Genomic DNA, 13,489 nt, shown 5'->3' with positions numbered 1-13,489 from the left:
CTTCTGAAGTTCGATATCACCACAGTTCATGATCTCTCGCACCAGATGATAGCAGCGCAGATTGCTTGGTATGATGGTACGATTTAGATTTTTTGCCTGAGCTATGGCACTGGAGCTGTCACAGTATAGCAATACAGGACCATCAATGGAAGGTGTAACCCCAGCTCGTTGATGAACTTTCGCAACCACACCGCCTCCTTTGCAGCATCCGATGCAGCAATGTATTTTACTTCGCATACAGAATCGGTCACAGTATGTTGCTTGAAACTCTTCCAGCAAACAGCTCATCCATTCAGAGTAAATACGTAGTTCGACACACTTTTGCTATCATCACAATCTGACTGAAAATTAGAATCAGTATATCCCATAAGTTTCAGATCAGTGTCTCCATAGATAAGCCATTAATCTTTAGTATTTCTCAAATACTTAAGAATTGCTTTTGCAATCTTCAAATACTTCTCATCCGGATCAGACTGGTACCTACTCACTATCCCTAGTGAATAGGTCATATATGATCTCATACATATCATAGCATACATGATAGATTCTACAGCCGAAGCATATGGTATTCTACTCATACACTCTCTCTCCTCAAGAGTTGTCGGACAATCTTTCTTGAAAAAAGTAATTCATGGCCTATTAGAAGATAGCCCTTCTTGAAATTATCCATGTTGAACCCTTCAATAGGATGTCGATGTATGTGGTTTGAGATAATCCAAGTAACTTTCTAGATCTATCCCTATAGATCTGCATCCTTAGGATGTAGGATGCTTCTTCCAAGTTCTTCATGGAGAACTGTGATAATATCCACAGCTTCACACTCTGCAAAGTTAGGATATCATTTTCTAGTAACAGTATGTCATGTACATATAGCACAAGGAAATGACTACAGAATCAGAAGCCCACTTGTAGACACAAGGCTCTTCCCGTTCCTAACAAAGCCATACATTTTGATCACCTTATTAAAATGCATGTTCTAACTCTTAGATGCCTACTCAAGTCCATAAATAGATCTTTTCAGTTGCACACTTTTGACTCGTCTGTAAATATGAATCCTTCAGATTGTATCATATACACCTCTTCTTCCAGCTCCCATTAAGGAAAGCAGTTTTGATATCTATCTGTCAGATCTCATAATCAAAGTGTGCAGTAATAGCAAGCATAATCCAGATGGACTTGAGCATTGTCACAGAAGAGAACATCTCGTCATAGTCAATACCATAACACTGACGGTAACCCTTGCAACTAGACGGGCTTTATAAGTCTCTACCTTCCCGTCTGCTCTTTTTTTTAAAAAAAAATTATTTACACCCTATGATTTTATCCCTTCGGATGGATCAACTAGTTCCATACACCATTGATCTCCATAGACTCCATCTCGAACTTCATGGCCTCAAGCTATTTTTCAGAGTCGGACCTTTGCATAGCTTCCATATAGGTGATTGGATCCTCATCATTCTCATCAAGTTCGATGAGATCACCATCTCAGATAAAAAAATCATAGTATATGTTCGTCTTACGCAGTACTCTACCATATCTCCTTAATGGCATCTCTACTGGCTCGAATTTGATTCATCAATCAAATCCAATTTTATGTGTTGGTCCTTCCACCTCATAAACTTCATCAAGTTTAATTTTACAGGCATTAGCTCCTTCACCAAGGAACTCCTTTTTCAAAAAGACTGTTCGACTGCTGACAAAACCTTTTATTCTACAGCGAGGTAGAAGTAGTACCCTTTAATTTTCTTTAAGTATCCTATGAATAAGCATCTATCAGACCTCGATCCAAGCTTATTTTCTTTAAACACTTGACATAAGCTGGATACCCCCAGACTCTAAGGTGTGAGAGCACCGCTTACGTCCAGTCCATATCTCATATGAGTTTTATCGACAGACTTGCTGGGCACCTTATTCAGAATATAGCAAGCAATTTTTAGAGCATATCCCCAAAAGGAGATTAGCAGACTCGCAAAGCCCATCATGGATCGGACCATATCTAACAAGGTTCAATTTTTTCTCTCGACACCCCGTTATGTTATGGTGTTCCAGAAGGGATCCACTGTGAGAGAATCCTATTCTCTTCCAGATATGTCAGAAACTCATTATGAGGTATTCACCTCCTCGATCTGATCGAAGGATCTTAATACCCTTTTCAGTTTGTTTCTCTACTTCAGCACGGAATCATTTGAATATTTCAAATGATTCTGACTTATGCTTCATAAGATAGACAGACCCATACCTCGATAGGCCATTTGTAAATGTAATGAAGTAGCAGTATCTTTCTCTGGCACTTATGTTCATAGGCCCGCAAACATTAGTATGTATTAGACCTAGGACATCGCTGGCTCTTTCACCTTTTTTTTAAAAGGTGACTTAGTCATCTTACCAAGTAGACAGGACTTACAGGTAGGCAATGATTCACAATCATCTATCTCAAGGATATGTTCCTTGATCAACCTGTCAATCCTATTCTTATTCATATGACCAAGCCTACAATGCCAAAGGTAGGATTCACTGACATTATCTAATTTAGGATATTTACTGAGTGTATACATTATACTAACAGGCCGTGATATTATGTATATGTCATGTTTCAATTGTCCATGCATAATTGTAGTATCTTTCATAATGATATCATAAAAATCATCCTTTATTAAAACTTGTAACCAAGTTTGACCAAAAGGCTATAGAGATGACATTCATCAAAAAGGAAAAAATAATGATAATCATTTAACATGACACCACTAGACTCGAAGACAAGTTGCAAAGTTCTAAGGCCAGAACTGGAACAAGACTTCCATCTCTAACGTTAAGGAACCGCTCGTCCTCTCGAAACTTCCTACTTACCTGCAGTCCCTGCAATAAATTATAATATTAATAAGACTTTCGGTATCCAATACCTAGGTAGTAGTATCACAAACAGAAAATTACAAGGTGTTATCATATAAGTACCTTGCGAAGCAACCGCTTGCTTCTTTCTCTTGTTTTTAGTCTTGTTTAGGTCAAGGGTGGCTATGTCAGCAGGATAATTCTTTTCTAATGACCCAGCTTCTTGCAGAAGAAGCACTCTGCTTGGCTCTTGTCAATATTGACGATTTGCTTTGCTTAGGATCGATGGCATGGATTTCTGTACTTTTTTCTTCTTTCCTCTCCTAGAAGATCGATGTCGTGCAGATGAACCTCCCACTAAATTCACTGGCTTCTTCTGGAGCTGGTGATCCTTCTCAAAAGTCTGCAGTAATCCTAGCAAACCATGGTAGTTTACCACAATTTCATCATTCTATAATGACTAAAAAAGAGTAGGTAGGATTTCGGTAGCGAATTGAGGATAGCATCCATGCCTAACTGTTCATGCAATGAAAAGTCAAATTTGCTAAGGCATTCAATCTGCTCAATCATGTATAATACATGATCGATGACTAAAGCTCCCACTCACATACGGCATTGAATATGTACAGGAGGTTTTATGTCTCTCTGCATCCTTAGAGGTGCCGAAGGACTCATTCAACATTTGAATGATCTCCTCTGACTGTGCATCTTCGAACTTATGACTAAGTTCATCGTTCATAGCTGTCTTCATAACGTAACATACAGTCATGCGATCATTGAGCCACTTCATGTAAGTGTCTCTCGCGGTACGAGAAGCATTGGCTACAGGTGCCTGATCCGTAAGGACGTACAAAATCTTCTCGTGCTCCAAGATGATCTTCAACTTTCGATATCAGCTATCGAAATTGGGTCCGGTGAGCCTGTTGCTGTCTAACAGCGCACGGAGGGATAGTGTGTTGGCCATAACTGAAAGAAAAAATATTAGCCCATTAGTATATCAATTATTTTTGATCCTGAAGACATGGACTTTAGTCTAAAGGTCTTCCCACTATTTTTATGAATTGGTAGCCTCTACCTCCAACTCGAGAATTACACTAATTTCTTAGCGGATACTAGAATTCACACGGACAGCATTCGGGCCCGAGTATAGCTCGGCCAACCCTAGTGCATCCATAGGTAGGTTCATAACTAATTATTTCTCCAAACAACTTCTAACAATAAGTTTTGCCCCAGGCATCCCTTCAGCAGGTGTATAGTGCCTCCACTGAAAATTTCGATTAGGTCCAATCATTAACATGGCACACCAAGTGTATCCAACAAATGAATGTCCAAGTCCGAGTGTGGCTCGATCAATCTGAGCATTGATCTGAAGGTACATCATGATGATCATATGATGAATGATAATTTCAATATGTAATAGATACCAGGCGTGTGGCGCCTCCAATGTCTATTTGGAATATTGGACTCATTATCACGCACCTTAATGGGAGGTAATGACCAAGTTATCTCATAACTTTATCACTTTATGGACCTAATAATTTAAAAAATTTAATTTCATTAATCTGAAAATAAGAGAAGAAGTTGACCTGCAAGCTGCAGATTCTTCCACTAACTTCACCAAGTCATGTAAAGGATTATACACAAGCTGGTCTAAAGACACCTAAATCAGTCACACTGATTCACCTTAATGGCATAGGTCTGCATGAATCGACTAAGGCCTAATCAAAACATAATCTACTATATTGGTCAGGTAAGCGAGATCAGTGGGAGGGATATGCCCTTAACTCACTGTAGACGCATCTAGGTGAATAGCTTCCAATTAAAAATCACTTGATCAAATCTATCAAACTTACCTTAGACACCAACTGATTAATTAATTTTGATTTGGCTCACTAGAAGATTCGGACTCAATCACGGAGCCATGATCATGGTCCATTTATTAGGGTCAAACACATAGACTTGATCAAACTACAACATTGAGATTGATTTAGAGAAATACTGATCTGATCTAATTCAATACTTGATTATATTTAATCAATTTCTCTATTTGGTTTATATATATTTCTAACCCTAGGTCTAACCCATTAGAAGGACCTGATTCATCTAACTCTTTGCCTATCATTTTATGTGGTGTCTTAATGATTTTCAATTCTCAAATTTAGATCATTCAAAACTTAATTCATAATTAAATGTGTGAAATGTGTGTTTCAGTTTGTAGAACTATTCTACAAAGATTTCAAGTGAAGCATACCATATGTTTCAATATATGAAAATAAATTTTCATAATATGTTTGACAATTAAACATACATAGATATGATCTAAACTTCATACATACATCTCATGTATCATGACATCTTTAGATCAATACCGATTACATCATATGTAACATATAATTCAGATCTAAAATAATTTTATATCTGAATTTTATCCTATTGTAATGAATCATAAATTACTTTAGATTTAATCTAAATATATTTATGATCAAAATAATACATAAAAATCTATTCACTTTTCTTCTTCATAAAATCGGATCACAATGGCACCCCTACACGTCATAAGAGAGCCCATCGAATAGACAAAAGAGAGATTAATCTCTTCAATCTCTTATGACTGGATGGTCTGTGATCTCATCAATCGAGTACTAGGCTACTAAGATCTGAAATTAATTTCATATATAATTACATCAATATGCAATTATTGAAAAATTATTTTATGTTATGAATATATTTTTGATCTTATCAATTATATTCTTCATCTAATCTAATTAGATTTAATATATTATATACATCATATCAGATCTGAAAACTTCTTATATTGATTATAAAATATCAATTTCAGATTTGACATCACATAGAAAATTAATTAGATGCAAATATGAATGCATAAAGAATAAATTTCTGGTAAAATTTATTTTCGTACCATGCTAAATTTCGATAGGATTCAAATCTAAATATCCATCGAAATGGATCCAATTTAGATTTAAAATAAACCTCACTTCATAAAAAAAATAATATTAAAATTTTATTAAAATAAATTTAAAATAAATTTTAATTCACGTTGTTATTCCATTAGAAATTTAGCAACAGCAGAATTCTGTTATAACAGCTTATAACAACCTCAATCAACCATTGATTAGGCACCTCTAATCTAATCAAAATTAGGTCAAAAATTTTATATAAATAGATTTAAATCAAATTTAATGTCACACAAAAAATCTCAATTACTTCTGATGTAATTATTCTCGAAAAATTCTATCATGCATGTATATATTTCAACCTGCTCTGATACCAACTGAAGGGAAAGAAACTGTTTCTTCTCGGAAAGCCCAGGTTGTATCTAAAAATTTTTCTATTCATCTACATGATTAAGGATCAAATCTTACCTGATTTGTAGTGAAATTAGAGATTAAATCTCAAATTATCTGATATAAACCTTATGGAGGCCTGGATGTGCAGACCCTCTACTTGCATGCACGTCAGATGCTGCAAAAAAGTAGATGAACTCCAATCTAATTACCTTCGAAAGCCAACCAAATGAGGGAGGAGATGTACTGGTGTGACACCTCACACCAGCAGATGGGATGCCCAAGAAGGATCCACGCCCAAGGAGAAGAGGCGGCAGCAAAGGGAGAGATGAAGGACCTCTCTCTTCACACGCCTCTCTCTTCTTTCTCTCTTCTCTCAATCTGATTTTTTTTCTATGCATCCATAGGTAGAGACCCTCTCTATTTATAGATGATTTCATGACTCAATGAGAGTAGGACTCCTAACTCAAATCTGATTTGAATCAGTCCAATATTCATGAAAGAAGGATTCCTACATGAGATAGAATTGCCATCACTTATGATATCCACTTTACACCCACTCCCACACCCACTTAGGATGCCCCAAACCAACATCAAATCAGATGTTGGTCATCCTACATGAGAGAAGAATCCTGATGCAAGTGGGAATACTTATATCTCATCAAAATGGATCCAGTTCGAATCCAATTCGAAGCTGGTTCGAAATAATTTCGAAAGGCTGTCAATCCCAAACTCTTTAAGATATTTGTACCAAATCTAACTTAGATTTTAGATCTAATTAAGATTAATTAATTCAGATGTAATCTGAAATTAATCAGCACTTAAATCTAATCTTTCATATGCTCCATGGATCATAGATCAGAAACTGTTCATCCCCGAGATCGAACCTGAACCTCATGTGTAGTGCTAGCTAAATATAGTCAACTCTTCAATCTCATTTGATCCATAACTTAATTCTCATCAAGTTAGCTTACATATTCAATCAAGTCAAGTACTTTCAAATTGGACATATAAATATAGATCAATTCTTTCCTACTTTGTCTGACTTGTGTACATGACTCCATAGGTTCAAACACTAAGCCGGTAGCACAGGAACCAATTCCTGCACTAATCAGATACCATCTAGTAATGGTTCCTGATGTCTAAATAGGTTGAATTATCGTAAAAGAATATTTCAGAATCCATACACATGGTTACCGCATAATTCATCCTTTTGATCCTGAATGCTCTAGGATGGTCTCAGGTTAACTGTCAACCGAGATTGCTTCATCCGCATTGTATTTCAACCTTTCAAATCTATCTCATGAATTATCCTGGCCAAGATTTTGCTAAATTGAAATACAACAATACATCAACTCCAATAATCTGGAGGGATAATCTCATCTTAATCCACACACAGACTTCGCAAGTACTTGACTGTACCCAGTAGCCTTCCGTTACTGGATTAGAAATCCAGATAGTTCGGCACCAAAGCATAGTGAGTTGCTTATAAGTCACTATGGTAATCTCAGTTCTGAAGGATACTTATACCTATGTATTTCACAAGCACTTTTGGTCGCGAACATGTTTAGAACTATATGATAAATCCTCTCTTTATCGCACACTAGCATAGTTCTAAAGACTTCATCACAACACAAAAGTTCAAGGAAGATGTAACTTTGTGATGAAAAATGTCAGAATAATTTTTATTCAATAATCAATAATTCATATACAAAGATGAACTCAATCGTCACACGATTGGTTTTAGGCCTAACAGCAAGGAGTCCTTGGAGTATGGGGAGATTGTGGGTGTCCTGAGGTCAAACGTGCAGCGGGAGAAGATCTGCAAGGAAGACTACTTCAGAGGCGTTCGTTATTCATGAGAGGCGAGGAAGACCTAGGAAGAGAGAAAAATCCAGGGACAGATCAGAGAAGGTTCTGAAGTGTTAAAGGTACCACAAGACTGGACATTTCAAGAAGGATTGTCCATTGCGGAATAAAGGAGGAAAAGAGAGGGACTCAATCGGGAAAGTCATTGAAAGCAAAAAGATAGATGATCTCTTGATAGTTTTGGAGAAGCCCATGGGGTGCGGAAGATCCGAAACGGCTTCGTAGAGGTCCGCAGAGTGCAGAGAGTCCAAAGAAGCAGCGATGGAAGTCGAGGTGCAGCTAGGACACAGACAGCTGTAGGATGCGATAAAGATACGATTGGAGACAGGCGGTTGTGGAGTCATGATATGGATGCAACCGGGAGACCCAGAATATAGGCAGTTATATGGAGTGGCACAAAGGCAGCTGGAGACAGACAGCTATGGACCACAGAGACGGCTTAGAAGTAGCTGGGGGATAGACAGCTATGGACCGGAGGCGCGGCATTGAGGCAACTGGAGAACAGACAGTTGTGAATCATGAGACAAATGCAGTCGGGATACAGGAGGTGGCATGGGGCTGCAGCATGAGCATGGCGGAGAGAGGCGGCTATGGAGCTGCAGCACAGGCACGACTGTGGAGATAGGCAGTCCTAGACCGAGCACAGGCGCAGCTGCAGAGACAGATAGTTGCGGAGCCGCGATAGAAGGCACAACCGGATACAGACGGCTGTGGGACAGAGACATATCTGGACTACATGCAGTTGTGGGAGTCTGGGATCTAGGTGGAGGCTGTGGAGTACCGGGACTGAGGAGGATATCTTGGAGGACACAGGCTTCGAGTTCCTTGGTGGCAGAGGCACACAGAGTGCAGGATTGATGCACAGGGCGTGGTGCACAGGAGATCTATTTTAGCGGCAGCAAATGCAGATGCATCAGATGTATGAGCAGAAGTATTGAAGGACAACAGGACATTGGTGGATGCCAAGAGACAAGGAAGGCAGGAGGGTTATGCAGATGGATTGTGCGAGGTTTGCCAAGACTTGGAGCACTAAGGTGAAGATTGTTGTAAATGGATGGTGCTCCCAAGCCTTGGGAGGCCATGAGAGAGTCATGATGATGATTCCAGAAGCTAGGATCAGGTATGGGTCTTAGGACTAGGACGGAAGAAGTCCTAGAAAGAAGATCTGTTTTTGCAGCAAAGGAGCCGACTTGGATCTGGATCGAGTCGACTGAGACTGAGTTGAGCCAGCTCGAGATCCTGAGAGAGCCGGTTTAGATGCGAAACAAAGAGCGGAATTCACTGACACGTGCGGTGGAACGACAGTCGAGCCAGCTCGAGGTCTAACGAGTCGACTCGAATTGGGAACAGAATGATGCATGGATTCTGGCTTCGACTAGGATTGATTTTGCATCTTGAGGCCTTGTTTGGGAGATCTTGAAGGGGCTAACTCAAGAGTTTGAGCTAGAATTAAATCTAAGGGGTGAGAGCTATGAGATATAGATTAGACATGGTTCGGTGAGTACTTTCGTATATTGGATTTAGTCAAAAAGAGTTTTTAATCAGATCTAATGGCTGTGTACAAATATACATAAGTTGTATTAGGATTTCATAGCGTGATTGAGTGAATAAAGATCTTTTCTCCCTTATTTTCTCTCCCTCTCTAGTTCCAACGCTAAACCCTGGCATCCTTCTCTCTTCTTTGTCGATTGCTAGAGTAACATCCAAGTTTCACGCAAGGTATTTACGATCAGATACGAAGGAGGTCGTATCGAAATTTTTGCTACATCTCTAAATTCTACCAACAAATTAAGTAAGAATCATTTGACCAAACTGATTTTTTTTTAAAAAAAACTTATTTATTCATGAATTATACACAATTAGTTCAAACAGAAAATAATTATGAACTAACATACAGTGATGCAATGTGTTATTTCTAATGACATTGTTCCTTATTTTTCTCTCTCGCATGTTTGTTGTCGTGGAAATAGATATAAAATATTTCAATAGACTTGCATTCTTTATTTCAATTCTTTTCCTAATTCTTGATTTGGTCACAATTTAGATCCAAATGAGATTTCACAAGACCTAAAGTTTCTAGATGGATGGATCACAAAGGCCTCTTGGATGGTCCATTAATTAATTACTGATAGTAAGACAAAAAACACTGAAAGGATGAATAATGAAAGAGAATGAACCAAACATTAAACCATTTAGATTGATGAGGTGCTCAGTTCATAGTAACAGAACATGATTCACTGATCACACTTCACTGGTAGAATTCCCTTCCCAAGAAGCAAGAAGAGTGCCATCCCCAAAAATCTTAAACATCAATAGCATCTATATATTATTTCCCATTTTCAAACCCCAACGGATCCAAATCCTCCAGCTCCCCTAACAGTGGAACCAAATCACCAACCTCGACCACATCTGGAGTCATAATCCTCTCCATGATCATCTGAGCAATCCGATCGTCGGGCTTCACCTCGAAATCTACATCCAAGTGGTTGAACATAACGACGCTGATCGGTCCGCGGTAATCCGCATCGATCACACCCGCTCCCACATCAATGGAATGCTTCCACGCCAGCCCCGACCGAGGCACTACAAACCATCAGATGAGGCAAAAGCATTTTATCAAACACGTGGACAGCAACTCCAAGGGAAAAAAAAGATGATCTGGAGAAAAAGGGATTACCGAAACGGGCGTAGGTCCCTTCAGGGATGGCAATGTTGAGATCGGTGGGAGTAAGAGCTTTCCCTCGAGCGAAGACTTTCGCTTCAGCGGGCTGGTAAAAGGACAAGAGAGTTTAGTATCGGAGATCTAGGATTTGATTCCCACGATTGAAAGAGACCAAAAGAAATGAAGGTTTTTAACCTGGAGAGGTCGTAACGAACAGATAGAGGGGAAGCTCTCGAAGGCAAGACAGCATTTTGGGAGAGCTTCTTGACCTTGAGGAGAGGGAGAGGGAGAGTGAGGTGGTGCTGGTCCACGGTGGCACCATTATCCGAGAGCTTGGGGACTTTGAGAGAGGGCTCCTGGATGCTGGGGCTGCCATTCTCCGTTGTGCCGTTGGCTGCCTTGTTGACCCGGGAGAGGCGAGTTGGAAGAGTTCTGAGGGAGGTGGGGGGAGGGGATGGAGACGGAGGGCCGATGAGAGGGGGGTTCGGTTTTAAGCTAGAAAAGTGCAGGAAATCATTGGCGCCAATGCTTCCCGCCACATTCCATGCTAATAGTCCGCATTTCTTTCGAGAAGCCGGTACCTGGAGACGAGGGCTACGATATCATTTGCCAACCAAAGATGCGAATCAAATTCAAATATAGCCATCAATAGACGTCTCTAGATTAGAAAACTTTTTTTTATTCAATTTTTTTTGTTACATTTTTCATTCAATTCAATTGTAAGAAAATACTCAGATCCCTTAAAATTTTTATTTTGGTGCCTCCTGTTTGAAAACACATTGTAGTAATTTTTCATTTTAATCCAAATATTCTAAAATAAAAAAAATCAAAATGTACATGTATGACGGTGCTTTTGAGCATATCCTATATGGCCAAAAGAATCTCCTGATAATAAATGATGATTGGAGAATAGCATGAAATATAGGGGGTCCGGAGCCAGGCTCTCTAATTCAATCCTAATCTATTAGAGGATCAAAGTCCTTATCTTCGGATAGCCTAAGTGCAATTACCTTGTATGTGAGAGATAGAACTAATTCTTTTTATATCATACCTCAAATTCGAGATATAACACGGTCAGTACCATTTTCGATAACATAAAACTATCGATCATAATTAGTTAAAATCTATCATAAATAAAATATAATAAAAAATTTAATTCTATTATTTATTAAGCAAATAAAATAAAATAGATTTAGAGCATCTAAATTCAAAATCAAATATCAAATTCATGTCTCAAAATTCATTAATAATTGACTATAAATCTATAATTATCCAATAAACTAAGGTTTAATTACAAAATCTCCAACCTCGCTAGTATAGATCCTCTAGTCGGAATCATCCTTCATTCCTAACCTCATTCATCTAGATGAAAAAAGAAAAAAAAATGATATAAACTATAGCAGCTTAGTAAGTAAACCTTACACTATCTTATTAGATCAAGCATAAGTTTATACATACCATAATAAATTTTTTAAAGAATTATCATTAGAATATAAAATTTTCATAATAATAGTATATCATTAATCATCATACTATTGTATATGTATAAATCATATAATTTACTTAAAAATAATTTTCAATGCATAACATAAAAAATTCATAAATCATATTAACGATATAGATCAAATAAAAAATCATCTGTCAGTTTACTATATCATAATTTTTAATAATTTTTTCGAACTAAATACTAAGATCACTTATACCCATCATAGGATCATAATCGTCAAAGTATCAACTACTATTATCTATTGATGGGGTCATATACCAACTACAATTATCCATTAGCAGGATCATATACCAACTACTATTATCCATTGGTAGGATTATATATAGCTATTTAAGAGTCTTCTACCATATTTTTTTTAAATAAATATTTTTAAATGATATTTCAACAAATTATGTTTTCTTAGATTATGAGTAAATAAGATACTAGATAATTTTATAAAGCTCATGGTCCATAAATAATTTTTAACAGTAAAATAATCATGAAATCATTCTTTTCATGATAAAATATAAATTTTATAAATATAGAATTCATATTTCATAAACAAGTTGTTCATATTAAAATATTTATAGAATCAATATTTTATGATAAATCATGAGTTTCTAATAATATGTTCGATCTTTATCTTATGAAAATATAAAATTATTTTTTTATGATAAAATAATCGATAATTCAAAAGCAAGCAAGAAGTATAGGGACTATCTATCATTTCCATCCTAACTTTTCAAACTTTACTAGATGAATTTATCAAACCTATTTAACATATTAAAAATATAATTAATTTTTATTTGATAAATTCAATCATAAGGAAAGAAAACTGTGGATTGGGTGGTTAGTTCAATAGGCTGTCTAGACGTCGGACAATTCAGAGCTTCTTAGCCAAGGGTTAGATTTAAGCAACTTAATCAAGAAATCGTGAAACACAGATTGGATCAAAATCAAGATCGATCAATAAGATTCATCAATAATAAATTTCAAAGATACTCGATATGGCCAGCATGGGATTGACATACTATATGGATATCAAAGCAGTTTTGGGTCATCTTATTTTTATCTCAGATTCGTACTAAGGTTCATGGATCAGATAGAGAGAGAAAAGAGTAAAGAAAGAAAAATCCTAGAGAGGGAAGGAGAGAGAGAGATACAAGATATAATTCTCTCTCTCTCTCTTTCTTTTTTTTTCTTTTCTTCTCTTTTTTTTCTTGTCTTTTCTTCTTTTCTTGGCTGAACAAAGGAGCAAAGGGAGTGGGTGGTGGCTAGTCACTGACAGACCAACGATGGGTGGCAGGGGTAAGTGACCGACGGTGGTGGAGTGGCGAA

General features: G+C 37.3%; 1 long non-coding RNA gene across 1 annotated transcript; it reads right to left on the bottom strand.

The window, feature by feature from the left end:
• Positions 1-10,175: 10,175 nt before the first annotated feature.
• On the bottom strand, positions 10,176-11,265 carry LOC140850858 (uncharacterized). Its single transcript, XR_012136504.1, has 3 exons — positions 10,861-11,265; positions 10,681-10,771; positions 10,176-10,586 (listed from the first exon to the last, which is right to left on the bottom strand). It is a non-coding gene; the product is annotated as an uncharacterized lncRNA (long non-coding RNA).
• Between the last annotated feature and the right edge of the window lie 2,224 nt (positions 11,266-13,489).

This window comes from Elaeis guineensis, chromosome 13 (genome assembly GCF_000442705.2).
Source record: "Elaeis guineensis isolate ETL-2024a chromosome 13, EG11, whole genome shotgun sequence".
Lineage (NCBI taxonomy): Eukaryota > Viridiplantae > Streptophyta > Magnoliopsida > Arecales > Arecaceae > Elaeis > Elaeis guineensis.
This window is presented reverse-complemented; position numbering and strand designations above follow the sequence as displayed.